This window comes from Macrobrachium nipponense, chromosome 9 (genome assembly GCF_015104395.2).
Source record: "Macrobrachium nipponense isolate FS-2020 chromosome 9, ASM1510439v2, whole genome shotgun sequence".
NCBI classification, from domain to species: Eukaryota; Metazoa; Arthropoda; class Malacostraca; order Decapoda; family Palaemonidae; genus Macrobrachium; species Macrobrachium nipponense.
This window is the reverse complement of record NC_061110.1, coordinates 59,700,941-59,725,329: the sequence shown is the minus strand read 5'-3', so window position 1 is coordinate 59,725,329 and position 24,389 is coordinate 59,700,941. Positions and strand designations below refer to the sequence as shown.

At 45.8% G+C, this 24,389-nt stretch overlaps 1 protein-coding gene across 3 annotated transcripts in view; it reads left to right on the top strand.

Moving 5' to 3' along the window:
* Positions 1-24,389, top strand: part of LOC135218469 (gastrula zinc finger protein XlCGF57.1-like) — a 136,169-nt gene that overhangs the window by 38,457 nt on the left and 73,323 nt on the right. The window contains exon 1 of one of the 3 annotated variants that reach the window (XR_010315338.1): positions 23,392-23,913. The exons of the other annotated variants lie outside the window; for them this stretch is intronic. The gene's annotated coding sequence lies outside the window, so the exon portion shown is untranslated. Of the gene's footprint in view, positions 1-23,391; positions 23,914-24,389 lie in introns of those variants that run through there. 3 annotated transcript variants of the gene reach the window in all.

Below are 24,389 nucleotides of genomic sequence, written 5' to 3'. Positions count from 1 at the left end.
ATACTGTTGGTCTTACGATGTAATTTAAGGCCAAAATTTGACTAATACGTCTCATTGGAAGCTAGTTTTTCCCTCGGGTTAGATGGCGTTAAATTTAAGGTTCCGTTCGTTTTCACTCGTTTTCATAGGTATTACGAACCTTACACTTTATATACTTTATTAATCCTTTGTCGGTGTGAAAACAACAGTAATGAGCTCTTTCATGCTATTAGTTTTCTTTTACCCCGGCTGCGTTTGAATTCATACAAAAGCTTGGGACTTCTGTCCAGGTTGCTGATGCACGTAATTTTGCCTTATTAGCTTCAGCTACATTTATAACATGAATACAGTAATTACCGTCGCACGCGGATGAATACAATAACGGATGTTGCTATCGGATTCGATTACTGTCGCACGCGGATCAATACAATAAAGTAATGTTGTTATAGGAGTTGATCGCATTAGCAACAAGTTTTCGTTCGGTTGTTCATAGCTGTACGCAGTTATACGAGTATATTATCGTTAAGATAATACCTTTTTAACTTAGAAGAGGGTGCATTTACGGAGGTGGAGATGTTAGATGATTGTAATTTCTCTCTCTCTCTCTCTCTCTCTCTCTCTCTCTCTCTCTCTCTCTCTCTCTCTCTCTCTCTCTCTCTCTCTCTTACTTTCCTGATTTCATATTCTCTCATCCTATTTTCCACGCTCTCCTAACACTGGACTCATTGTACAACAGAGAGGTTTTTTTCCTGTTAACACTGGACTCATTGTTACAACAGAACGAGGTTTTTTTCCTGTTACACCTTTTCAAACTTTTCTGTCAATTTCCCTTCAGCGCTGACTGACCTCATAGGTCCCAATACTCGGCCTTTGGCCTAAATTCTATTTTTAAACCCAACAATCTCGCTGTCTGAGTTAGTATTAGAGTAGAGAGCGAATATTAGGGATATGTAGAAGGTATTCATGATATGATATATCACAAGAGGATTTTAAGTATTAGGACAGATAGGAAAGAACATGTCTGGGTCTATCTGAGGGTATTCTTCCAAGGGCCAACCAGGCAGAGAACAGACAGGCAGGTACAACACTACAGGAGAGGACATCACTACGAATGACGACACCATCGTAGACGCACCGATGGACATGGTTTTCTCCTCCGTACATGAGAGGCCTAAGGCCACATGGGAGGTCTTCAGTTTCCCTCCATACATGATAGGCCGAGAACCACATGGGAGGTCTTCAGATTCCCTCCATACATGAGAGGCCGAGAGCCACATGGGAGGTCTTCAGTTTTTCCTCTACTCAGGTGAGGCACATAGCCAGCTGAGAGGAAACAGGTTTGTATCACTCCTGCACTCAATGAGTTTTGACCTTAGGGTAGAGGTGCAGGGAGTTTTTCCCTCCACATATGGGAGGCCTAGAAGGCCACACATGGGAGATTAGTTTGGACGAGTGGCAAATGAACTTGAGACTGACTCGCGTACTCAATTATATTGACTGACAACTGGTACAGTGGAGGGCCGGGCAGATTTGTTTCCCCACCTCCAAATTAATGTTGTTAATCGGGCTTGTTCAGGTGTTCAGGGGGTGTAGTGCAATATGAAGTTTTTATTGTAAAACTAATATTGTAATACCTACCTGAACACCTGAATGATTCCCACCCTCCTCCCCTCCCATACAGAGTTATTGAGTTATGATTGATATGAGAGGGCAGGTGTGACTGGCCCGTGAGGCAGGGCTACCAGCGGTGGGCTGGTAACCCGGTAACAAGGGTGTTTGCCAGGAGGTTGGCAACACTGATCATTTGTTTTAACCAAAGATTTGGTAAATTTTTAATAAATGAGGGTTCGGGCTGGTAAGTGACCAGGGCTTGTTCAGGTGTTCAGGTAGGTATTACAATATTAGTTTGTTCATGAAACTTACCTGTCAGATATATATATAGCTGTATTCTCTGAAGTCCGACAGAATTTCTAAAAACTTACGACACACGTAGTGGGAGTAGGGTGGTTAGTTACCCATGGTTTCCCTTTCGCCGCTGGGAGGCGGGTATCAGGAACCATTCCCATTTTCTATCAGATTTCTTCTGTCGCCGGTGTTGTAAACAACTGTTTACAGCACCTCCGCCTCAGGATTTCAGAAAACTTTTCATTGGCTTGAGTATCCTCTTGACTTTTTGGTTTTTTGTTATTGGATCGATAGCCTGGCATACGTGACTTTGGATTGTTTTGATTTTGGCTTGGTTTTTTCCTTAAATATGTCTGGTTCTAGTTCGTCTAGCGCCAGGGTGTGTATGAAAGATGAATGCAAGGTGAGGCTACCAAAGGCCTTGGTTGATCCTCACACAGTGTGTAAAGATTGTAGGGGACAAGTTTGTAGGTATGATTTTCGCTGCAATGAGTGCGCAAGTTTGAGTGATGTGCAATGGAAGATGTATGAATCCTACGTTAATAAATTAGAGCGTGACAGGATCAGGAGGTCTTCCTCCAGGAGTAAATCGGGTAGCAGACAGGGTGTTAATGTAACCCCTTCTAACCCTCCTTTAGATTTTGTGTCTCCTAACCCCGTAGTGTTGCCTTCGGGCCCTCAAGTGGTGTCTGCAGAGGGTAATGCCCTTTCGCTTATTTTGGATTCATTGAAAACGCTTGAATCTAAAGTTCTTGCCCTTGAAAACAGGCAAAGTGCTAAGTGCAGTGATAGTGCCCCTAGTGAAGTGGAGGGGGCGTCAGATCGGCCCTATAGCGCCTCTAGGCTGGAACCTCTGCCGGACTCCCAGGACTCAGGGAGAGGGCATGTCGAAGGCCGAAGGAGGGTTACGGGGATCCCCCACCGATCTGACGTCCCTTCAGCAGTTCCTGTGGACGCATCCCAGGCTGCTAAGGAGCATGCTCGAGCACGCATCCTGAAAGATTGTTTCTCGTCTTCAGACGCGTCCTCCCCGCGCAAGGGGTGGGAATCTCGTCCGGATTCGCGGCCTTTGAAAAGGACTTTTCAAGATCAAGACGCTTCACGTCATGCTTTGTCTGATTGGCATTCTTCTCCGGAAAGCGTAGCCTTTCCGCCCCAGAAGAAGTCTAGGACGTCATCTGATGATGACGCCTTCGAGCGCCCCAGTTGCTCTAGAGCCAAGGCTGTTCCTTGGAGAAGGAAGAAGGCGTCCCCTCGCCCCTCGCCTTCTCACAGGCACAGCTCTTCTCCTCGTAAGGAGACTTCTCAGACTGAGATAATCCTTGCTATGCAACGGCAACTGGACGCTTTACTTAAGCAGAAGGAGACGGTTCCTCGTCGCAAGAAGGACGACAGACTTCCGATCAAGAGAACAAGACAGTCTTCTCCGCCTGCTCCTCTTTCGCCCCCGTCTCCTGGTATTTCGCCCTCTAGACTTCGTTCTTCTCCCCAGTGTTCGTCTAGAGGTGGCGGTAGACGTCATGAAAGAGAGAGGTTTCATCACGCTCCCCTCTCTTCTCGACGAGAGGACGCTCGGCATTCCGATCTCGACGTTTCTGCTGGCGACGATGTAGTTCCTGTCGGACGAACTTCAGTACGTTCTGCTCCTCTTCGACATGCTCGTGTCGACGCTCAATGGGACGCTCGTCAGGTGGCAGGCCCTGTTTCTTCGCGGGACGTTCGTAGGGACGCTTCGCGGGACGTTAGGAGAGACGCTCCGCTCGACGCTTCTTTTGACGCTTCGCTGGACGCTCGGTTGGACGCTGATTTGGACGCTTCGTTGGACGCTTCTTTTGACGCTAGGTTGGACGCTCCAATGGACGCTAGTAAACATAGTCGTAAGAGCACTTTGGACGCGAATGTGGAAGTTCGCGATCACTCGGAAGCCGTTCCCGAGTCTTTTGCTGACGCTTCACGTCTTCCTACAACTTCAAGATCTCCTCAAGTTTTGATTTCTGACCCTGTGACTGTTAAGGGTCCGCTACCCTCTTCTTCTCGACATCGTTCTGACATGAGACTTGGAGCGAAAGGACTTTTGCCTCTTCCTTCGGGGTTTCACTCGGGTAAGGAAGAAGGGGAATTAAGCTGTTCTTCTGAGGATGTTGACGAAGAACAACCTTCGACGTCGGCTTCTTCAGACTACCAAGTATTGGCTCGGCTGCTCCGTGATTCGTTTGGGGATACCTTCCTTCCTTCTGCCCCTCCTTCTCCTCCATCGCAGTTTTCGTCGTCGAAAGCAAGCAAGACGCCAGGGTTTGTGAAAATGAAGACGTCGTTGTCTACCAAGAGAGCTTTCCGTAAGGTTAACACCTGGATGGAGTCTAGGAAAGCGAAGGGAAGGACCACTTTCGCCCTGCCTCCGTCTAGACTTAGCGGTAAGGCAGGGATGTGGTATGAAACCGGCGAAGAGTTAGGATTGAAGGTTTCTACTTCAGCGCAAGGAGATTTCGCCAGCGTTGTGGATGCCTCAAGGAGATCTCTTTTAGCTTCAGCGAAAGTGTCGTGGACGACTTCGGAACTTGACCATTTGTTGAAGGGCCTTTTTAGGTCCTTGGAAGTCTTCAACTTCTTAGACTGGTGTCTCAGAGTTTTAGACAACCAGTCTCGTAAGCCAGATTCGATCAGCTTGGGGGAGCTGTCCAGTGTATTGTCATGCATGGACAAGGCCATCAGGGATGGCTCAGAGGAGTTAGCTTCTCATTTTTCAGCAGGCGTGTTGAAGAAAAGATCGCTTTATTGCAATTTTGCGGCTAAGTCTGTCTCTCCCTCACAGAGGACAGAACTTTTGTATGCGCTTTTTTCGAGTCATCTCTTCCCCCAGGCTATGGTGAAGGATCTGGCAGTAAGTCTGCAGGAAAAAGCCACTCAAGACCTTTTGGCTCAGTCGTCGAGACATCCTGCTGGCCCTTCCACTTCTTCAGGAGTCCAATCGAATAGAAAGCAGAAGCCCTTTCGTGGAGGGACTTCTGCTAGATCTTCACCCCGAGGAAGGAGTCTTCCTAGAGGTAGAGCCCCGGCTAAGTCTAGGGGCAAGAAGTGAGAGATCCTTCTTTCAGTCACCGGTAGGAGCCAGGCTGCAGTTGTTTGGAGAGGCCTGGAGAGAAAGAGAGGCGGACACCTGGTCTCTCAACATCATAGAGAAGGGGTACAAGATCCCTTTCGTAAAGTCGCCCCCGCTGACTTCCACTCCCAGGGACTTGTCCCCGTCGTATCCTCGAGAAAAGCGGAAGATACTCTTCGACCTGCTCGAGCAGATGCTCGAGAAGCGAGCAGTGGAACAGGTCTTAGACCTGGCAACGCCAGGATTTTACAACAGATTGTTTCTTGTACCGAAACAATCGGGAGGGTGGCGGCCGGTCTTGGACGTAAGTCGTCTAAACCTCTTTATAGAGAAGCAGAGGTTCAAGATGGAGACACCTCAGTCAGTTCTGGGGGCCTTAAGACCTGGAGATTGGATGGTATCACTCGACCTGCAGGACGCCTACTTTCACGTCCCAATACATCCCCAATCTATGAAGTACCTTCGGTTCGTCCTGAAAGGAAAGGTCTTTCAGTTCAGGGCTCTTTGTTTCGGACTGAGTACGGCCCCATTTGTCTTCACCATCTTAATGAAGAATGTAGCGCGGTGGCTCCATCTTTCCAACATCAGGATCTCGCTCTACCTGGACGACTGGCTTATACGAGCCTCTTCGCAGACCCGGTGCCTGAAGGACCTGCAAACGACTCTGTCTTTAGCTGCGTCCCTGGGACTTCTGGTGAACTTCGAAAAGTCACATCTGACCCCAACACAGTCCATCGTGTATCTGGGGATTCAGATGGATTCAGTGGCTTTTCGGGCTTTTCCGTCCCAGGAACGTCAGCAACAAGGCATAGAAAAAGTGTCAGCCTTTCTAGGGAAGGATTCATGCTCGGTGAGGGAATGGATGAGTCTGCTGGGGACCATTTCCTCGCTGGAGAAGTTTGTTTCCCTGGGGAGGCTACACCTCCGACCTCTTCAATTCTTCCTGTCGGACAACTGGACAGACAAGGACAACTTCGACATGATGTTAACCATCTCAGAAGAGGTAAAGAGCCATCTAAGATGGTGGCTTGATCCGTGGAAGCTGTCAGAGGGCATATCCCTCAAGCTTCGGAACCCCGACCTAGTGTTGTTCTCCGATGCGTCATCCACGGGGTGGGGAGCAACACTAGGGGGGAGGAAGTGTCAGGCACCTGGAGAGTGGAAACAGGTAGACCTGGCATATCAACTTCAAAGAGCTGGCAGCTATTCAGTTAGCGCTCCAGTTCTTTCAGGACAAAGTCTCCCGTCGAGTAGTCCAAGTCAACTCGGACAACACCACAGCCCTGGCATACTTGAAGAAACAAGGAGGAACACACTCTCGCTCCCTGTTCGCTCTAGCGAAAGAGATTCTGCTTAGGGCAAAGGCGAGAGAGATCACGATCTTGACAAGGTTCATTGCCGGAGTCGAGAACGTCCGTGCGGATCTCCTCAGTCGACAAGGACAGTTGCTGCCGACAGAGTGGACCCTCAATCAGGACGTATGCCAGGAGCTGTGGGGTCTTTGGGGATGTCCTTTGGTGGACATTTTTGCAACCTCAAGAACGGCGAGACTTCCTCTTTACTGCTCCCCAGTTCTCGATCCGGGGGCAGTAGCAGTAGACGCCCTTTTATGGGATTGGACGGGCCTAGATCTCTACGCATTTCCCCCCTTCAAGATTCTGGGGGAAGTGATGAGAAAGTTCGCAGCTTCGGAGGGGACGAGGTTGACGTTAATCGCCCCCTTTTGGCCCGCAGCAAACTGGTTCACAGAGGTGATGTCCTACCTGGTGGATTTTCCTAGATCTCTTCCGTTAAGGAGAGATCTACTCAAACAGCCCCACTTCGAGAGGTACCACAAAAACCTCTCCGCTCTGAGTCTGACTGTGTTCAGACTATCAAGAAGTTGGCCAGAGCGAGAGGTTTTTCGAAACCTGTGGCTAAAGCTATCGCCACCGCGAGGAGACCTTCATCAATCGCGGTTTACCAATCGAAGTGGGCAGCTTTTAGAAGCTGGTGTAGAAAGAAAGGAGTTTCCTCTACCACAACCTCTGTGAGCCAGATCGCCGACTTCCTACTTTATCTTAGACGAGATCTGAAGCTTGCAGTGTCAACCATTAAAGGCTACAGAAGTGTCTTATCTGTGGTTTTTCGCCATAGAGGTCTTGACCTCGCTAATAACAAGGATCTCCATGATCTATTGAGATCTTTCGAGACCACCAAGGTGCCGCTACCAAAGTTACCTTCGTGGAACCTAGACGTGGTCCTCAAGTTTTTAATGTCAAGTCGCTTTGAACCTCTCTACTCTACATCTTTGCGAGATTTGACGAAGAAAACTGTATTCCTAACTGCTCTGGCGACGGCGAAGAGAGTTAGCGAGATACAGGCTATTAGTAAACACGTCGGCTTCAAAGGGCATAATGCGGTCTGCTCTTTGGGTATGTCATTTCTGGCTAAGAACGAAAACCCTTCCAATCCTTGGCCTAAAACGTTCGAGATCAAGGGTATGGCAGAGATCATTGGTCAAGAGCCAGAAAGAGTCCTGTGTCCTGTTAGGGCTCTTAGAGAATATCTTCGTAGAACAAAGGATTGTAGAGGTTCTGCGGAGAACTTATGGTGTTCGGTCAAGAGACCAAATATGCCTATGTGCAAGAATGCACTGGCATTCTTTTTAAGAAACACCATAAAGGAGGCGCACTCTTCTTGCAAAGACAGTGACTTTAGGCTGTTAAAAGTTAACGCTCACGAAGTAAGGGCTATTTCGACATCGATAGCCTTTCAGAAGAATATGGCCCTCAAAGACATTTTAAGTGCCACTTTTTGGAGGAGTAACTCAGTGTTCGCCTCACACTACCTACGGGAGGTGAGAACGACATATGAAAACTGTTACTCTCTTGGACCATACGTCGCCGCAGACACTATTTTGGGGGCAGGAGGTAGCACTCATCCTTTCCCATAGAAAAGGGTAGGTGAGTTTTAAATAATTGTAATGTTTATGGTTGTAGGGTCGGCCGCCGAATGCAGTCATCCCTTCTTTTAGCCTTTGGTATATGGGAGTATTTTGTTAGGCTAACTTAGGTGGTGGTTTTGCCTCGTTGCCCTCAGAAGTATGGTCATGGTCTAGTCACGTTGTGGTCTCGTCCCCCCCGTTGACAGATCATCTAGAGCGCACCAACTACACAGGTCACTACCTTGTTGGTAACTCTAGTGAAGCTGATGCAGGCTTGGGTGACAGTAATCACGAAGTCAGCTATGCTAACAGGTAAGGAACCAAGATGTCAATCATCTACATTTATATGTTTCCTGAAATCCTTTTCTGTCTCTCCCACCGCCAAAGGTGGGATTCAGCTATATATATATCTGACAGGTAAGTTTCATGAACAAAATGATATTAAGATACAATAAAGTTTGTTCATACTTACCTGGCAGATATATATATATTAAGTACCCACCCACCTCCCCTCAGGAGACAGTGGAGATAGAAATCTGATAGAAAATGGGAATGGTTCCTGATACCCGCCTCCCAGCGGCGGGAATGGGTACTAACCACCCTACTCCCACTACGTGTGTCGTAAGTTTTTAGAAATTCTGTCGGACTTCAGAGAATACAGCTATATATATATCTGCCTTGTAAGTATGAACAAACTTTATTGTATCTTAACAATATCATTTTTACAATAAAAACTTCATATTGCAATACACCCCCTGAACACCTGAACAAGCCCGATTAACAACATTAATTTGGAGGTGGGGAAACAAATCTGCCCGGCCCTCCACTGTACCAGTTGTCAGTCAATATAATTGAGTACGCGAGTCAGTCTCAAGTTCATTATTGTTTTCTCGTTTTTCATAGATTAGTCTGCCTACTTTTTCTGGTGTATGTCTGGGTTTGGTGTACTATCCCTGGTAAGTATGTTTTTTTTTTTTTAGCAGCTCAGCTCCCTCATTGCGACTCCTAGATTCATCACTCACCTTCAGTGGATGTCAGGAAAGATCTACCCTTGGAACTTATTCTTCACACATGGGAGGCTAACAGCCACATGGGAGATGTTTAGTTCCACTCCATACATGAGAGGTATATGATACCACATGGGAGGTTTCTGGAAGGATCTGCCCTTGGGACTTATCCTCTATACATGGGAGGCTATACAGCCACATGTGAGGTGTATAGTTCCCCTCCACATATGAGAAGTTTATGATACTTCATGGGAGGTTAGACGTGACCAAGACAAGACTTACTGATCAGATTAACGTTGAGGTACTCGTTCCTTCCGTTTCTCACCTGATCATTGATGGAAGGTGAGTTAACAGTATTAATCCAAGGTAATATTTTAATGAGTTTATACTAATGAATGTACATCGAGTGGTCGGGCTGAAACGATGAATGAGCCCACCTCCATTTAAATGCTGTAAATCGGGCTAATTCAGGTGTTCAGGTGGTGTATTGGAATATGGAGTTTTCATATTGAAACTAGTATTGTAATACCTACCTGAACACCTGAATGACACCCACCCTCCTCCCCTCGTCAAATGATTAATGATTTAGTGATTGATGGGAGTAGTCGCTGTCGGCTGGCGGCGTGGACAGGTGACTCGGTAACAATGTTTACCTGCAGCGTTGGTAGTGCTGGCAGTTAAAATTTTACCTAAGTGTTGGTAATTTTTGTGGGGTGTTGTTCGGGCTGGTCAGGTGTTCAGGTAGGTATTACAATATTTGTTTTAATATGAAAACTCCATTTTCATACATTCAACTTACCTGTCAGATATATACTTAGCTATAGACTCCGTCGTCCCCAATAGAAATTCGAATTTCGCGGCACACGCTACAGGTAGGTAGGTCAGGTGATCTACCGTCCCGCCGCTGGGTGGCAGGAATAGGAACCATTACCTTCTAGAATTAGATTTTCTCTATTGGTTGGAATGTAAACATACGTTTGCGGTTCCTCCTGACTTGATTTTCATGTTTCATCGCCATTGATCTTCTGGGCTGTCTTTTGCAGGGAAGTACTGGGTCTTTGGTTCGGCATACGCTTTTATTAACTTTTTAATGAATTTTGCTTCGAAATTTCGAAGAAAATATTAAGTGAAACTACCGAAATTATCGGTAGACACTCAAATAGTTTGCAATAAAGGGCATTATTAATATTTATTCATTATTACATGTAATAAAGGTTACAACTTTATTGAGGAAATATTAAACTCTAATTTCCTACTTTAGGAAGTCAGAAAAGCATATAACTAGATACGCTTACTTTAGAAGCTTTAATAGCGTTTGTGCTAACGAGCAGTTAGAGTATTAGCAGTACTAGTAGTTGTTGCATCCTCATCACCTTCTTACTCCACAGAAACTACAAATTATATATGCAGATTTGAAGATAATGGATGTAGCTCAAAATGCGAGCTCTTAAAAGGTAAAAAGTGAATATAGTGTTCCCCATTGAAGTGGAGGGTGCGTCTGATCGGCTCTGTCTCGCTCCCAGGTCTAGACCTCTTCCAAACTCACAAGCCCAGAGGAGAAGGAATGTCGAAAGCCGCACGGAGGTTTCAGAGAATCCCCACCGATCAGGCGTCCCCTCGGCAGACTCTGTAGAACGTCCCAGACTGCCAAGTTCGCCATTGGAAAGGCGTCCTAAAATAGTGGAGGGTGCGTTCCGATCGGCTCTGTCTCACTCTCAGGCCTAGACCTCTTCCAAGCTCACAAGCCCAGAGGAGAAGGAATGTCGAAAGCCTTAAGGAGGTTTCAGAGAATCCCCACCGGTCAGGCGTCCCCTCGGCAGGATCTGTAGTAGCGTCCCAGACTGCCAAGGATAGTCGTTGGAAAGGCATCCTAAAACAGTGTTTTTTTTCGTCATCCGAGTCTTCATCGAAAGGAAAATGGGGTGGAGTTCTGACAAGCTGTCGAGACCTTCTAAAAGATCGTGGAAATCGCCAGCTTTGGATTCTAGCCCGGAAATTTTTCCGGAAGACTATCCACCTGAGAAGAAGAAGAAAGACATTTATTCATTAAATCCTCCTTCCCCTAGATCGGATACGGAGAAAGAAGACGACGCTATGAAGATCCTAGGAGAAAGGCAACAGTAGATATCTTCGTTAATAGAAGTTTTGAAGAAGGATCCTCCCAGGAGAAAGGATCGCTTCCTTCCCGTTAAGAAATCCTGTCCGATAGAAGTCTTTGACAGCTCGGACGAGGCGGCCAGGCGCAAATCGCCGACAAGGCGAGAGGATTCTAAAGAGGCGCCTGAAGAGGCTGAAATGAGGCACAAAGCGTCTGAAACGAGACGCAAAGAGCCTGAGGCGCCTGAAACGAGGCGCAAAGCGCCTGAGGCGCCTGAAACGAGGCGCAAAGCTCCTGAAGCACCTGAAGCGCCTGAAATGAGGCGCAAAGCGCCTGAAGCGTCTGAAACAAGGCGCAAAGCGCCTTAAGCGCCTGAAACGCCTGAAGTGCCTGAAATGAGGCGCAAAGCGCCTGAAGCGAGGCGCAAAGCGCCTGAAGCGCCTGAGATGAGGCGCAAAGCGCCTGAAGCTATAAACCAGGATCTTCATCGGATATGGAGTTAGAGCCTGATTCTTGCGAAAGGTGAAAGACATTCGAGGCTTCTCCTGATAAGGACGGGAGTTGTTGCACGGGCGGCCGTCGCCCTTCTCAGGATAGTCTTAATGCAAGTAAAGGCAAGAGCAAGATCGGCTTTTTTTCCTGGCGGGGACTCAAGATGTCGCACAGGCGGCCGTAGCCCTTGTCAGGTTAGAATCGGTACTGCTAAAAGCTCTTCACCTTACGAAAGGAGGCGCTCTCCTCCGGTTGCTCATTCTTCTCCCAACTTGATGGACAGGAAATGGAAGATAGATCGGAATTGGAAGCCAATAAGGGAGCAGGTCTCTCAGTTTATAAGACCTTAGCGACCTTTTTTATTGAAAAAATTAGTTCATTAATAATAAGACGATATTAAAATCTTCCCCCTTCTAAAATAATGCAACCAACCATTTACAGAAAGAGTGGCAATCATTTGCAAATTGAACAAGATTCGTACGAGTTCTCATTCATTGATTAGAGGCTCTTCCAGATAATAGAGGCGTAGAATACGGCCTTATATCCAAGAGAATAAAAATTTGAGGGATTCTCTTCGATCCTAGGGTTGTCATTGCGATCTCTTTCGCTAATACTAATTAGTGTTTATTGACAAAAAGAACGAAGAGGGCAAGATTTCTATTCTCTCTCTGCATCGGAGAGGAAAGAATGTAATAAGAAGACTTGGTGTATACGATTACTGAATGACAAGTCATATGCGCATACCATAGTTGCCTTTGTGGTTTGCTACGGAATTATCTATATCCTTACAGGATTTTCCTGGTAAGGACTTCGCTTAAAAGGTTTGTTACGACAATACCTACTCAGCTTTGGTATTTAACAAAGGTTGTTTGGCTTAAATTTGCATTATTGAGAGCTTCCTTAGGCTCGAGAATAGTTTTATTATATTCCTTCATTGAATGAAGTAACTGGCAACTCAGGATGAATGCAGCCAGGCAGCGAACGAGACGGCCGGGCTGTCATTGTAAGGCCAATACAGTACCATCCAGTTCTCGGTCATGAGCAGTCGGTTACATCTCTCTCTCCAACGGGATCGAATGGTTAACCGTATATTCCCCCTACAATCATGGACTTAGTCTCGAATGGAGGGGATAGTTAAGCTAACATAAATAAAATATTGTCTGCCTTTTGCTAAGAAGCTTTCAATAAGAAAGATATTATAACCTTTCAATGCTGTTTACCGTAGGTAACATTATTAAAGAATTCTAACGCAGCAGAACATTATATTATATAATGCTCTCATGCTTACGAAAGCATGGCTTATTAGAATACATGCTTAGTGAGAAGATGGATGTAGTAAAGAATTCACGTTAAGACTACGGTATGGTCAAGTCTTTCGAGAAACGCACACAACCTTTTTAGAATTGGATATTGCTCAAGAGAAGATGGATGAGTGGGATGGGAAACATTCTCTTCGTGGCAGAAATGGTTTCCCTGAATAAACTATATACTATGTATATAAGAGTTTTTTGCTACTAAGAACGGAATTAACATGTGAAAGGAAGTCGGGTACCATAAAGGCACAGCTGTTCTGGCACATAACATAAAGAGAATTAGAAGAAAGCGCCAGCCTGGCGCCCAACCTGGCGCAATGCGCCAGAAGCACCAGCCTGGCACAAAATTGCGCCAGAAGCGCCAGCCTGGCGCAATGAGCCAAGAGCACCATCCAAGATATTTTCTCGTTTTAGCGAGTTATTAACCTAAGAGTCCAGTAGCCTCTCAGACAGCACGCTCGGTAACGGCAAGGTTCGTTCCTGATTTCGTTACCCATTTAATCACTTAGGCCAATTCCACGACTCATATCGCAAAGTGCATCGAGAATCTCTTTTTTTGCTCCTGTTCGCGTTAACAAAGAGAACCTATTTGGAAAACAGACAGGGAATGTAACGATCCTTAAGAGGTTTGATGCAAGATTTTGCATGTCCGTGAGAACCTTCTCGATCGATGATAATAACTGTTAACGTATGTCTAACATTTATTGGAAAGAGTTGTGAGAACCTGCGGAAAGTCTTCTTCATAGATCTCTTAGCAAGGTAGAAGACGAACAGGCTTCCTATAAACTGCTGCTTTTTCCTCGAACCAAGAGAGGTAGCAATATACGCCATCTTTATTTTATAGAAAGGGGAATAAACTTTAGTCTTTTTTCCCCTAAATATAAATTCTTTACAGAATTTAAGATAAAGGGCGTCAAAGAAAGAGAGGATAATTACTTATGCCTCATTTTGGCTTTAGAGAGGTTGGATTCACAACAGAGGTCACGTTCTTTCTCACAGCATGTTTTGGAAGTCTTTTCCAAGACAGTCTGAATATTCTATCAGCATCTATTATAAATGGACCTTAACAACCTCTCCACTCTGAGTCTGTCTGCGTGCAGACTGACCAGAAGTGGACATGAATGAGAGGATTTTTCAAGGTAAGTGACAATAGTCATGGACAAGATATAGAATTGCTGCAGATCGTGCTAGAGGGAATGAGGAAACTGTCCTCTTCCGATACCTCTGTGAACCACATAGCGGTTTTTTCTTCCCTTTCAGAGGGAAGAATCACCTTTGTATATATCTGCTATCAAAGAACGCAGTAAAAGGCTATACTTTGTCTCTACAAAGGGAATTGGAGATAGCAGAGGATTAAGATCTTTGGGATCTTATACGATACCTCAATATGACAAGAGTAGGATATCATGTACTTCTAATGGGATCTTTTTTGTGGCCACAGATTCCATGTTCCGACAAGATGGAACTGCTCCTCATCAAACTTCTTTGAGAAATTTTTATGAGGGAATTCTTTGTTTCTCTTGGTCCTAAACGATCAAGAAGACAAGTGAATTTTTTGAGCATTGGAATCTCGCATCAGATTCTATGGAGACTAGGCAATGGGTTCTTGCCAGCATAGTATGTCTGGCAAAAGAACTAAAACCCCCTATTCCTGATTCAGTGTTTTCAGATAGAGGTTTCGTTGTCCAGGCAGGGTACTTACGTTTTCATCTACAGTAGAATGATTCAAACGTTTGCCTACGGAGTCTTTGGAATGCGATGACGGCTCGAAATGCTTCCCAGAAGGTGTTCAGAGGGATACAATAAAGAGCTAGAAATCAGGAGTACTCCCAATTTCAGCTCGGAGTCGCCTTCGACTTCCAGGCTTCTTCCCTTCCTTCGGGCAAGGATTGGGAAGATTCTGCAACGAGAAACCCCTTCAACATGTAAGAAGAGATCTCGTGAGCAACAGAAGTATTCAAGAAGGACCCTCCTCGGAGGAAGACTCTTATCTCTCGTACGGTTAGATATCCTATCTTCTACGGGATGTAGCTGCTACAATCACCTCCCCTTGCCAGAGAGGCCAAAGCTCAAAGTGGAAGAACTTCTTCCACTCTTCTCCAGTCTCCTGATAAACTATTGTGGATGTTCAGGACTTTTGGACAATGTAGCGCCAACCAGGTGCCATATGCCCAAAAACAGGTCGTACAAAAAACGCCAGAGGCAAACAGTCCCAAGAACACTGTCATTGTCTGAGGAGAAAGAGCAGGCCTACAACCTGGCACAGATGTGCTAGAGGTGAACAAATCGGACAGATAAGAGTGTCTGATGTGGACATCGCCAGACATCCTTGAGACTCTACCAAGCTTGAAACTCCGGCAAGTGGGGGGGAGCCAGCCAGGCGCGAGGCGCCAGGCAGGCGCGAGGCCCCAGCCAGGTGCCAGGCGCCAGCCAGGCGCAAGCCAGGCTCTAGGCTTCCTCCAGAAGAGATCCATTTCAAAGGAAGCCCTGGTCTTCTTTGAAATAAGTGTGATCACTAAAGCACTTCATGAATAACTTGATGATTCCTTCAAACAGCTGAGAATTAAAAGCGCTTGAAGTGCGAGCTTTTATGAATTCTTGTTCGTTCCATAACAATATGTCGTGAAGGACATATTAGCTGTAACTTACGGGAGATGCAACTCTGTGTTGACTTCCCTTTTCACGAAGGAGGTCAAGTTGATCTACGAGAGATCCTTCTCTCTTGGTTTTACGTGTCTACGGATACGTTGCTGGGATAGGGAGCCGACACTGATCCTTAACTAAGTGAGTTAATTTTTATGTTAACATAGTGTTTTTTTTCTTTGGTTTGTTTGAAAGGAGTTTGGGGATAGCTCTTTTCAAACTAAGAACAAACCCTCGTGTTAGGATCAGGTGATCGGGATCGGTGTTGTGCTCCTTAATTATGCCCCTAGGCATAGGTGTATTGTCATGTAAGTGGATAAGACCCCATTGACAAATGACCATTAGATTCTGTCGAGTAAGTGGATAAGACCCCATTGACAGATCTACAAGAACTCTTAGCCATAGGTCACATCCTCGCTGAGGCTCTTGAGCCGAAGCAGACTACTAGCAATAGCTAGGAAGTCGACCCTTTATCTAAACACATAGGAACCAAGGTTTGATTTATTTATTACCTACAACGTATGTTGTTTACCTGTCTAATCAGTAAATAGCAGTCTCTTACCCACCACCAATGGGTGCTAATCAGCTGAGTATATATCTGACAGGTAAGTTGAATGTATGAAAATATTGTTATGATACAATAAAGTTTCATACATACTTACATGGCAGATATATACGATTATGGCCCACCCAGCCTCCCCGCAGGAGACAGGTGGAAGAGAAAATCTGGTTCTAGAAGGTAATGGTTCCTATTCCTGCCACCCAGCGGCGGGATGGTAGATCACCTGACCTACCTGCCTGTAGCGTGTGCCGCGAAATTCGAATTTCTATCAGGGACGACGGAGTCTATAGCTAAGTATATATCTGCCTGGTAAGTATGTATGAAACTTTATTGTATCATAACAATATCATTTTTAAAAATAAATTTTATTTTTCATAACTATATAAACCTGAGGTCCTTTACATTTACGCGCACCTCATGCCACCCCTCAATCTGATTGACGGGAGTAGTCGCTGTCGGCTGGCGGCGTGGACAGGTGACTCGGTAACAATGTTTACCTGCAGCGTTGGTAGCGCTGGCAGTTAAAATTTGACCTAAGTGTTAGTAATTTTTGTGGGGTGTTGTTCGGGCTGGTCAGGTGACCAGAGCTAATTCAGGTGTTCAGGTAGGTATTACAATATTTGTTTTAATATGAAAACTCCATTTTTAAAAATAAATTTAATGTATGACACTTACCTGGCAGGTATATATATAGCTATATTCTCTGTCAAACTGGCAGAAATTTTCAAAACTCGCGGCAAACGCTATTTACCTAGTAGTTCAGGTGACCACCACCCCGTTCCCTTGGCGCTGGCGCTTGGAACCATTCCCATTTTCGTCAGATTTTCTCTGCCAGCCGAACCGTCAACATTGTTGGTGGTTCCCTGCTAGATTTTCTATCTCGTTGCCGACTTTTCGCTGATTTTGGACGGATTATTTGGTATTGTTCTTGGAACGTTGGCGTGGCATTCGCTTTTGGATATTCTTAGGATATGTCTGATTCAGGTGGTATGTTTAGAGTTTGTGTGAAAGAAGGTTGTAAGGTGAGGTTGCCGAAAGCTTCGGTGGACCCTCACACGGTTTGCAAGAAATGTAGAGAGATTGTGTGCACTTGGGAGGATAGATGCATAGAATGTGAGAATTTGACAGAGAAGGAGTGGAAGATCCTCACGAAGTATGTAGACAGGTTGGAGAAAGATCGTGTGAGGAGATCTGTATCTCGAAGTGAAAGATCTAATGCTTCTAGCAAAAGGAGTGAATCTGTTTCTTCTCCAGCTCCTTCTGATGTAGAACATGTAGAACCTTCCCCCCAGGTTTCTCCTGCACCCGCTGCTGTATCGGAGGAGGCGAAGGATTCACAATATGTGAAAGTGTTCACTGCCCTTGCATCTATGGGCGACCAAATACAGCGGTTAACCGACAAAGTGAGTGGTTTTGATGTGAGTGAGAGTGTAGTGGAGGGGGCGTCTGATCGTCTCTCTCGTGCTCCTAGACCTAGACCTCTGTCAAGCTCCCTGACCCAAGGGAGAAGGCATGTCGACAGTTGAAGGGAGGCGAGAGCGGTTTTGTCACGGTCAGTCGTCCCTTCAGGCAGTCCTGTTGTTACGTCCCAGGCTGCTGCAGTACGCCATAGAAAAGGCGCTACTGGGAAGTGTGCGTCCTCTGATGGCTCGACATCAGGCAGGGAACGGCGGTATTTAGAAGTTTCGCGTCCCCTCAAGAGTACCTTTAAGACATCCTTGGCTCAGGATAGGCCTTCCCACGTTCAAGAAGGATGGAGTAGTCCGGAGATTTTGTCTTCGAGTGATGAGGACGCAGTCCCTGTTAAAAGGAAGAAGATCTTTCATTCGAGAGAGGACGCAGGACGTTCTTTGGGAGCCTTTATTTCTGCAAGAGAATCGCCTCCTTCTGCTTGGATTCCTTCTCCTCTTCCCTCTCCTTCGGGTAGAGTTCAAGATCGCTCTCCTCGCCGTCCCAGCCCTGCTCGACTCTCTCCTCCGTCGCATTCGATTCGTCAGGAAGAGAACACTAGAGACTTTTTAAGAGAGATGCAAGCTTAAGTTAGCAGTACTCGTCAATTCTTGGGAGACTCCCATTCAACCTTCCTCAAGACGTAAGGATGATTCCCTCCCTGTGAAGTCCTCCAAGAGGACGCATGACAAGAGTTTGCCTCCTCCTTCTCATTCTTCGTTCGCCGGGGAGACAGGACGCAGTGCTTTATCGAGGACGGACGATCGCGCGGCTGTTCAGGACGCAGGACACAAGAAGAAGCTTGTCTTGTTGGACGCAGGACGCAGGCGGCAGGACGTTGACCCTTCCTCCGCTCGTCAAGACCGCGATAGTTTTCTACAGGACGACGATTTCCAGGACATTTCTTCAGCAGAAGAGGACGTGGAGGAGTTTGCTGAAGACAAGAGTATGGATCCTTCGTCGGATTATAAGATCCTGACTTCCTGTCTTCTTTCGCTTTTTGAAGGGGAGTTTCAACCTTCTGCTCCTTTGTCACCCCTTTTGCAGTTTTCGAAAACCCCAAGAAGTCCTCATTCCTGAAGATGACTCTATCTATTTCGGCAAAGAAAGCACTTCAACGTGTGAATGCGTGGTTGAAGGAGAAGAAAAAAGCAGGGAAGTCTTCTTTCGCTTTCCCTCCAGCCAAGTTAGCCTCGAAGTCGGGAGTGTGGTACGCCACGGGGGAAAGTCTTGGCCTGGGAGTGCCTGCCTCCTCCCAGGGAGATTTTTCCAGTATTGTGGATAGTTCACGCAGACAGGCGTTACACTCTGCCAAGATCTGGTGGACTTCGTCAGAGTTTGATCATCTTTTAAAGGGAATATTTCGGACTTTCGAGGTTTTCAACTTCCTCGATTGGTCGTTGGGGGCCTTGGTGCGCACGTTGGAAAGTGATGATTCGTGGGAGTTGGAGGTTCCAAAGAGTATTATGTCCTGCATGGATAAAGCTCTGAGAGATGGGGCTAACGAGCTTGCCTCCCTTTTTACAGCAGGAGTTCTTAAGAAGAGGCCTCTACTGTGTTCTTTTGCAGCCAAGGGAGTTTCGAACTCTCAGAAGTTGGAGTTAATGTTTTCGCCGCTGTCTAACCAGCTATTTCCTTCGGAGATTATTAGAGATATAGCTCTGGCTCTCTCTCAGAAGGCAACGCAGGATCTTCTTACATCCTCAGTGAGGAAGTTCTTGCCTTCCAAACTGGTTAAGAAGGCACCGAAGGAGTCAAGACTTACTCAACAGCCCTTTCGAGGTAGGACTTTCGCTCGCCCCTCCTTTAGAGGGAAAAGATTACCTGCTAAAAGGGGATCAAAAACTACTACTAAACAATGAGAATCAAGTCCTCAGACGTCAGTTGGGGCCAGACTCCAGGAGTTTTGGGAAGTCTGGCAAAGCAAGAATGCAGATCCCTGGGCCATCAGTGTAGCTGGAGAAGGTTACAAAATCCCCTTCTTGAGGAAGCCTCCTCTTTCTACATCTCCGAGAGCCCTAGGGGCATGTTACAACGATTTAGTAAAGGAAAAGGCTCTGTGGGACCAAGTCCTTTCCATGCTAGAGAAAGGAGCAATAGAACCTGTTCTGGACCACGAATCTCCGGGGTTATACAATCGGCTGTTCCTGGTTGCAAAATCCTTGGGAGGTTGGAGACCAGTACTGGACGTAAGTCAGCTAAACTTGTTCGTGGAAAAGACCAAGTTTAACATGGAGACAAACGAGTCAGTACTGGCAGCGGTGCGTCCAGGGGACTGGATGGTGACCCTGGATCTACAAGATGCATACTTCCATATTCCAATTCATCTAAAATGCAGGAAGTACCTAAGGTTCGTGATCCAGAACAGGGTCTTTCAATTCAGGGCCCTTTGCTTCGGTCTTTGTACAGCCCCCCAAGTGTTCACGAGAATGATGTCCAACGTGGCGAAGTGGTTGCACTTGCTAGGGATCAGAGTTTCTTTTTACTTAGACGACTGGCTGATAAGATCCCAGTCAAGATGACAATGTCTGGAGGACCTAAGACAGACGTTAAATTTGGCGAACGAGTTGGGTCTGATGGTGAACCTAGAGAAGTCTCAGATGACCCCCAATCAAGAGATAGTCTATTTGGGGATTCTGATCTCCTCAGCGACTTAGGGTTTTTCCATCCCCCGACAGGCAAGCCCTATGCCTTCGGAAGGTGCAAGACTTCCTAGAGAAAGACCTATGCTCAGCAAGAGAGTGGATGAGCTTACTGGGCACACTCTTCGCTAGAGCGGTTCATTTCTCTAGGGAGGCTTCACATGAGACCGTTACAGTTTTTCCTGAAGGAAGTCTGGCCAAGAAGATCGCAACCGGATTCCTTCCAGTTTCAAATTCCTGCCAAAATCAAGGAGGAATTGAGTTGGTGGCTAACTCCAGGGAAGTTGGCAGAGGGTATGTCACTCCAGCAGAAGAACCCAGACCTAATATTGTTCTCCGACGCCTCGGACGCAGGTTGGGGAGCGACACTGGGCCCTCAAGAAGTGTCAGGTATTTGGAACAAAGAGGAAGCGACCTGCACATAAACAGGAAGGAACTGATGGTGATTTTCTTGGCCTTGAAGTCATTCAGGGAGTTGGTACACGACAAGACAGTGCAGATCAACTCGGACAACACCACAGCTCTGGCATACATCCGCAAGCAAGGAGGGACGCATTCCTCTTCCCTTTACAGTTTGGAGAAAGAAGTTCTTCTTTGGGCGGAAGAGGAGAATGTTTCTCTGCTCACCAGGTTCATTCAGGGGGAGAAGAATGTCAAAGCGGACCTGTTGAGTAGGGAAGGGCAACTTCTTCCAACAGAGTGGACATTGCATCTAGAAGTATGCCAGAGCCAGTGGGCTTTGTGGGGCTGACCAGTAGTGGATCTTTTTGCTACAGCCAAAACAAAAAGATTACCGAACTACTGTTCACCAGTTCCAGACCCTCAAGCAGTGGCAGTGGATGCCTTCCTGTTGGATTGGACAGGTCTGGACGCGTACGCCTTTCCTCTGTTCAAGGTTTTAGGAAAGGTGATGAAGAAGTTCAGAGAGAGCCACGGAACAAGGCTAACTCTCATAGCTCCTTATTGGCCGGCCCAAAGTTGGTTCACAGAGGTACTGGAATGGACAGTGGATACACCAAGAACACTGCCCCTAAGAGTAGATTTACTCAAACAACCCCACTTCGACAGGTTTCACAAGAATACCCTCGCTCTAAGTCTGACTGCGTTCAGACTATCGAAAGTCTTGTCAGAGCGAGGGGATACTCTAGAGAGGTGGCCAGTGCAGTGGCTAGAGCTAGAAGAACCTCTACGATCACAGTGTACCAGTCGAAGTGGGAGACCTTCCGTAAGTGTTGTAAGAAGAGGAAGGTGTCGTCATCCAGTACCTCTGTGACCCAGATCGCAGACTTCCTCCTTTATTTGAAGAAGGAGGTAGGGTTGTCGATCTTGACGATTAAAGGTTATAGGAGTATGCTAGCCTCGGTGTTCAGACACAGAGGTCTATGTAGATATTTCCAATAGTCTAGATCTTAGGGATCTTGTAAGATCATTTGAAACCAGGAAGCAACCTCATTGCAGACCCCCTTCCTGGAATCTAGATGTCATATTGAAGTATCTAGGTTCGAGTAAGTTTGAACCTTTAGACAAGGCCTCTTTGAGAGATGTCTCGAAGAAGACCATCTTTTTAGTCGCCTTGGCCACGGCTAAAAGAATTAGTGAGCTTCAGGCGATAAGTAAGGAAGTAGGCTGGAAGCATAACAAGGCAGTGTGTACAATCCAGGAAGGCTTCTTGGCCAAGAACGAGAACCCTTCTAATCCTTGGCCAAGATCCTTTGATATTCTGGGTCTGTCTGATCTTGTGGGTCATGAACAGGAAAGAGTTCTCTGCCCAGTGAGAGCTTTACGCTTTTATGTAGAAAGAACAAGAGGCATCAGAGGGACATCTGGTTCTCTGGGGTGTTCAGTCAAAGACCCTAGTAGGCCCATGACAAAAAATGCTTTGGCCTTCTTTATGAGAGAACTTATTAAAGAAGCACATATGCTTTGCCAAGAACAGAACTTCAGAGTTCTTAAAGTTAAGGCTCACAAAGTCAGGGCGGTAGCTACTCCTTGGCATTTAAGAAGAATTTAGCCCTCAAGGAGATTATTGAGACAACGTTTTGGAGGACGAATTCAGTATTTGCCTCTCATTATCTGAGAGATATAAAGACAACTTTTGACAATTGTCAGACGTTGGGTCCGTACGTGTCCTCTGGTACAATATTGGGCAAAGGAGTTTCCACCCCATAACCTACTAATATGCTAGGGAATTTTTAATCAGGTGATGGTGTTTTTTGGTCGTCTGAGAAGGGATATTCCTTCTTCAGTCTTTTTAGTGGTTTTGTTATTGGTGATGTATGTGTGTAGTTCAGGTGAATTAACAATTCCTAGCATGAATGCCCGTGGTATGAGAGGGCTGTGGGTTTCCTGTCAACACATTGGTCATGTCCAGTTGTCAGACCCTTTATTAGCTTCTTCAACAAACAGGTCACGTCCTAGTTGAGAGCTCCTAAGGTTTAAGCAGGCTCAGAGGCAGGACCTATGAAGTCAGCTACCTTAGCAGGTAAGGAACCAAGGGTGATATAATAATTTTCAATTATTTGAACTCTAACAATGTTGCTGTCTTTGACCCACCTCCAAATGTGTCAATAAGCTATATATATACCTGCCGGTAAGTGTCATACATTAAAATGAAGTTTTTATGATAAAACAAAGTTTAATGTATATTTACCTGGCAGGTAGTATATATAATTAAATTCCCACCCTCCTCCCCTCAGGAGACAGGGTTCAGAGAAAATCTGGTGAAAATGGGAATGGTTCCGAGCGCCAGCGCCACGGGAATGGGGTGGTGGTCACCTGAACTACTAGGTAAATAGCGTTTGCCGCGAGTTTTGAAAATTTCTGCCAGTTTGACAGAGAATATAGCTATATATATACCTGCTAGGTAAGTATACATTAAACTTAGTTTTATCATAAAAACTTCATTTTTATTTTTCATAACTATGTAAACCTGAGGTCCTTTACATTTATGCGCACCTCATGCCACCCTTCAATCTGTTCCAGGGCCTAAAGCAAAGTGGAATGTTTACGTATAATCAGGCGGGACTCCCGACTAGCGGATAAGCAGTTGCTGCCTAACTTTTTAAAAATGTGATATTATGGAGGAGTTATGGAGTTCCATTTGACAACAAGTGTGTGTGTGTGTGTGTGTGAGAGAGAGAGAGAGAGAGAGAGAGAGAGAGAGAGAGAGAGAGATAGAGAGAGAAAGAAGAGAGAAGAGAGGAGAGGGGAAGGGGACAGGAGGTTAGAGCGAGAGAGAGAGAGAGAGTAATTGCTGTATGGATAGTTAACGACTGTATTGGCTGTTAGTGAGTTCTGGCTGGGTTGTCTGCTGGTAGAGATCAGAGTTCTGAGTTTTTTTTGAGGGAGTCTTTAGTGAGAGCTGGTGACAGTCAGTAGTGTCAGGAGCAGTATAATAAAGGCACTGGAAGTTAGTTGAGTTTTGTGTGTTATTGATTTGTTGTTAGTTTGGTGTTTTTTGCTTGTTGTTGAGTTAATGTATTTTTGCTTTAGAGTTGTTGTGCCTGTGCTGTTGTCTTTGTTGTTATTCTTTGGTGTTATTAGTGGGTGTGTATGTTGCCTTTGTGCTGTTGCTTTTTTTGTGTTGGTTGTGGTTTGTGCAGTGATCTTGGATTGTGATTGTTCTTTTTTTTTGTTGTGTTGTTGTGGTCCTTGGTTGTTGAATTGTTGGTTGTATTCCTTGGTTGTTGTGTTGTTGTTGTTATTGGGTTGTGGTCCTTGGTTGTTGTTGTTGTTGGTATCTCTTGTGACCTTGACCAGTGGACAGCACAGGATAGCCCAGAGTATCTGGAGAGTTGGTAAGTACGTGTGTTTTGTGTTGTTTTTGTTTTTGTTTTGTTTTTTGTAGCTATAGGTCAATTGTCCTGCATGTATTTTGTTGTGTAAAGAAGAAAGTGTGACTGGGGTGGGTTGGGTAGCAGGAGTGATTAGGTTAATGTGGGGAGGGTTTTGCAACTTGTTTTTTCTAGCTTGTGATCCTGCCACAATGTTTTACCTTTGAAGATTACATGACGGTACGGTCACAACGGGTCTGATGTACTGACATGTAGGGTTCAAAGGTAAATTACAGCTTAGCTACAATTGACCGGTAAAATGTTACCTTAAACTCTTGTAAAGCAAGTAAAATAACATAGGAAAACGTCAACTGCCATAATCTAGTTTTACTGTACAATATTCAAAATTTTGGGTCGGCGGAAGAAACGTAAACAGTCGCCACGTTTGAATTCTGGTAGAGGGTGTGGCGGGATAAGTAACTACCAAGGAGACATATGTT